This window comes from Cryptomeria japonica, chromosome 1 (assembly GCF_030272615.1).
Source record: "Cryptomeria japonica chromosome 1, Sugi_1.0, whole genome shotgun sequence".
In the NCBI taxonomy this organism is placed as follows: Eukaryota; Viridiplantae; Streptophyta; class Pinopsida; order Cupressales; family Cupressaceae; genus Cryptomeria; species Cryptomeria japonica.
The window spans coordinates 305,804,199-305,809,472 of NC_081405.1; positions in this window are offsets into that span (position 1 = coordinate 305,804,199).

The following is a 5,274-nucleotide window of genomic DNA, read 5'->3' on the forward strand; positions in this document are numbered from 1 at the left end:
AACATGACAAGGGAAAAGCTAAAGCCACAGATGACCAAGCCAACTATACTAGAGCACCTTACAACTATGATTCAACTATCAATAATATCTCGATGGACAATTACGTCTCTACTATTATCATCAAGGACAAAGCATCTGCGAATTCTACTCAGAGACCCAAGATTGTCCTAAAAGGTGTTGGATTTTCTTTCGAACCTACCTCTGAATGTCACGTTACAACCCGTCGAGGTAAAATTACTTTGCAAGGTCCTCCAGCTAAAAACACCGCCTCTTCATCAACCAAACCTGAGTATGACCTTGTAGAACAGTTAGGGAAGACACCCACGCTCATTTCAATCCTTGAACTATTACGCATATCTCCCGCACATAAAGCTATTCTTGATAAAATCTTGAGAGAAACTGTTGTTCCTACTGATCTGAACGTGGACCAGTTTCAAGCCATGGTGGGATACCTTTCCATTCCACACTCCCTTACATTCACAGAAGCCGATGATGCCTCCATAAGTCAGCCACATAATGCACCATTACACATTGAAGCCTTCATACACAAACATCGAATAAAACGAGTCCTGATAGATGGAGAAGCAGGTCTGAACATTTGTACATTGAGCACTATTAAACAATTGGGATATTCCGACAAAGCTGTGAATTCTACAAACAAAATCACCATCAAGGCATATGACGATGAAGAGCGTGCATCCAAGGGCACAGTCACCTTACCTCTCAGAGTTGGGCCAGTTACAAAGGATGTGGTTTGTCAAGTCCTAGATCTAGATCTCAGATACAACATACTCTTGGGACGTCCATGGATTCATGAGATGAGCGCAGTCCCATCTACATATCATCGATGTATCAAGTTTCCACACAATGGAGTTGAAGTGACCATCAAAGCGGATCCAAATCCATTCATATATTGCAACAATCTGCAACCTCGGTCAGAAATAACAATCCCAGTCAATCACGAAGCTGTTCCTTCATCGACATATGTGGATCCTGAATCCTTAAAAGCTTCGACATCCAAACAAGCAGAGCTAAAAGAAAAGTTCAAGATTAAAGACCTAGGATGTGGTGAGTATATATTTCATGTTGACCAACTCCCATTATCTCCTAAGGTATTCTGTCAAAAGGAACAACCTACAAACAATTTGCAATGCCAAGGAATTGGGTGTGAACCACCTAGTGTTGTGGCTACTAAGTCTGAATGCAAATCTCCTCCAGTGGTGCAAGAAACTCTTGATATCAATAGTCCTAAGAATGGTTCCAACAAAGAATCTATTGAGCGTATCACCAAACCTCTTGAGAACTCACATAGCTTTACCATATCATCCACTCATTCCATTTCCACTCCTCTCCCAGACTTGGATCAACAACAATTACAAAAGCCCTCACTAATCGGGGATCACAAATCAAGCTTTGAAAAGAAAAATCTAAAATTCAAAACTAAAGAAAAGTCCTTTAGTCCAAATAAAAATCAAAAGCTATTGGACTTTGCAAAAATCAAAGTCAAGGATAAAACTCCTATGAAGCAAAAAGAGCAAGAGTTGATCTCCCCTAATATCAAAATAACTGGGGGCAAAAGTTCTAAAATTTTAAGTTAAAAAGCATACTTGTTGATCCTAAGTCTCCATCATGCTATCCTACTTTCACTTCTTTTCACAATCATAAGCCTTCATAACTCTTCCACTTGTTCCACACATCCATCCCCTTCTAGCGATACATCATGGACCTTTAATGGAGCTTCTTCGAAGGACTTTGCTATTAGTGATGCCCAAACTTCTTCAGGTGACACACATATGGGCCTGTGTAGTCCACACACTAGTAATTCTATCTCAGTTCCTTCATCAAGGAAGATAGACACTCGAGCTACACATCATTCAGTTAAGGAACAATGCAGCTACAATCACAAAGTCAAGCCTCGCACGTTTGAGGTAGGTGACTTGATTCTCAGAGAAAATCCCAAGAATCAGCAAGACAGAGAGAAGAAGGGCAAGTTCGAACCAAACTGGCTTGGTCCTTACATCATTACAGCAGCATATGGATCTGGTGCATATCAGCTCTCAACTACAGAAGGTGAACCTTTGGAGGATCCTATCAACAACATGCACCTTCGCAAGTTCTACACATAGCTCTTCGGAATATCCTAATTCAAAAAATAAAATCAAAAATACAAAAAAAAATTATAAAACAAAAAAATCGTTACTTGGTGAAAACCTGGCAAACAGGCGCCTTGTGACACAAAAAAATTGAAAAATTGAAAAAAGTAAAGAGAAATAATTTCGTCCAACGGTGAAAACCACTTCGGTGGCACCTTGGGCAAGTACCATGGTGAAAACTGGGTCACCAGCGCCATGCATAGAGACATTGCTCCTCCCTCCTTCAGGATTCACTTTCATCCTTTCACTTTGCACACACTCACAACCTATTCATCCATAATAAACTTACCCATTCCCATCATGGCTTGTTATTGATCTACCTAAGATTGGTTAGCCATTCATAATAAACCTCCCTTTTCACATCCCTTTCCATCCATAAGAAATCAGACCCTATCTGTGGCTAAGGCAAATCCTAAGTCTAGTGATGGGTGTGGAACTGAGAACATCACATGTTTCAAGGAGTAAAGTTTCTTCCAGCTTTCTTCAGTTTATCCACGCACAATCCGTAATAAAGCAACATCTGCATCACAGATCCACAATAAAGTTTCATCTTCTCCACAATAAAGTATCAATTTCATGGATTCAGTCAGTTTCAGATGAGACACAGCAGCAACAATGGGCTTCAACAAATCAAATCTTTCAACAGACTCAGACAACATTATGGTTCAGTGCTATCTATCCTTTCTGTGAAAGTGAACATTGTGACCACAATAAAATAAGACTTATACAAGTGACAAGAGACACTAAACTTGAGGACTACAGTGGATGTTGGTGTCGAGTCTTGGTTTTCTTTTGATTTCATCTTTTTTTTTGGTGACATGTCTTTTAGCTTTTCCGGGATGTCTTTGACTAGAGCTTCTATCTCCAGGATGTCTTTGACTAGAAAGGCGAGGATGGGGTATCATCACCCATTTTCTTTTGCTGTCTGTGGATTGTCTCTTAGTAATTCTATGACTTGTCCAAGGATATGAGGACACTGTGAGTCTAGTGTGAACTGGGGCATTCCTTGTTTGTGACTGTCTTATCTCCATGCAAACAGGTACAATGACTTTCTGGGTCGAACATATGCCTCGATTGTCATAACCTATTTTGCCATAATAAAGCTCAATGATGATAACGCACAAGAAGCTCTTTCACTTTCATATCTTCTGTCTTTCATCCCCCCTTTCTTGATTGACTTCCATCATCCTTCTCGAGTCCGCGTAGCCTGCTATCACATGACTGAGTATAATGACACACCAAAAACATTAGCATTTCATGTAGTTGCACCTACATTACCACATATAAGCATTTCATACATACATATAGATATCACAATTGCATCACATCCTGCACACAACACCTGTTAGCACAATTTACATTTGCATTATCATATTCATCTGCATTACTTACATTCACATTTGCATCATGCATACACATATAAAACATAAAAGAACAAAAAAAAAAATATTGCATTGCATCATATACATATTTGCTTCCATATCATAAGCATCACATAAGAACATCTCATCACATAGGTACACATGCATATAGCTGCCGCAAAGATGCATCATCTCATATATATATATAAAGTGTCATGATACAATGATGTCAAAATCATATGGCTACAATCACCCGCAGGTGTCTACATCATTATACAAAATGGTACAAAACTGATACAGAGGAACTCACTGATCACTCCTGCCAACACTATTGGTAGTGCTAATCCTATCCATGTCATGGTATCCCATGCCACGTGTCCTGCCCTCATCTCCAGTCTTGGATCCTAGAACACTCATCTCAGTGCATCCCTGTCTCCATCTCAATCGTAGGGTACTAACTCCCCATCGATCGGTATCCGCAGAATCCTATATACATCCTCCAGGGTGACTGTCATCTCACCCATCGGCAGATGAAACGTACAAGTCTCTGAGTGCCATCTCTTAGCTAGTGCAGTCAGCAATCCCATATTCGCTCGAAACTCAGGCACATACAGAATGTATCTCAATCTCATAGCCTCAATCGCAGCTCGGTCCTCAAGTGTCAACTGAGGTCGCAATCTCTGTGTCGATGGGAATCTCTCTCGTGACTCTAGCATCGGCAAATACTCCTACAGTCAAACAACTCAATCATGTCAGTTATAGTGGCATTCACTGTTTATCACAAAATGCTACTCGCTATCTAAATGCATATTGCTATTTACCCTAGTGACACTCACTGTTCATCACAAAGTGTTGCTATTTATCCTAGTGGTACTCACTGTTCATCACAAAGTACTATATGTGTGACACTCCCTGTTCATCACAAAGTGTTACTCACATTCGCACTCCCTGTTCATCACAAAGTGCTGCTCATATTTCAGTACTCCCTGTTCATCACAAAGTACTCTATCTTGGTACTCACTGTTCATCACAAAGTGCCTTGATCTATCCTAGTCTTCCTAGAGGACCTGCTTGAGTGTATCCTCTCAGTAGCTTATCCAATCGACAGCATATGTTTATCACAGAATTGCCGATTTGACCTAGAAGATGCAACTTTACACTTTTCAAACGCAAACGCGCCTTCTTGACACAGACGTGCCTATGCTCTGCACAGACGCGCCTGGACATTTTTTGACACTTTTTGGACCCTTGTCTAAGTGCATTTATTACCCTACTTGACATGCATTTATGACAACAATAAATGCATCAAAGTACGAGGAGGTTTTGTGGTACTCACTGGCTCTCCTACCTCTACTGGCCTCTGGAATCGGCGAACGCGGTCAAATCTATGAACCAAAGCCATCACTGCTGACTGCTGCTGCTCTATTTTTGCTCTGCACTCTGCTCTCGTGGATGTGTAGATGACAATGAGGATGTATTTTCCCCCGTGGTCTATCTTATAGACTACCCCTAGCCTTCGTTTCCCGAGTCAGTCTTCATTATCCCGTGACTTTGTCACTTTATCCGACCATTCCATTCTAGCCTTTCTTTCTTATCGAGAGATTGTCTCCAATCTTTCCAGACTTTTTCATCCAATCTCTTGAGGGGGCATATCATTCCCATCCTGGGGCAACTCTCTATCAGTTCATCTTATCTTCTTTGAAACAACGCGACAAGCCGCATTGTCTCAAAGAGGGGCAAAATGTAGACACCTAAAATTG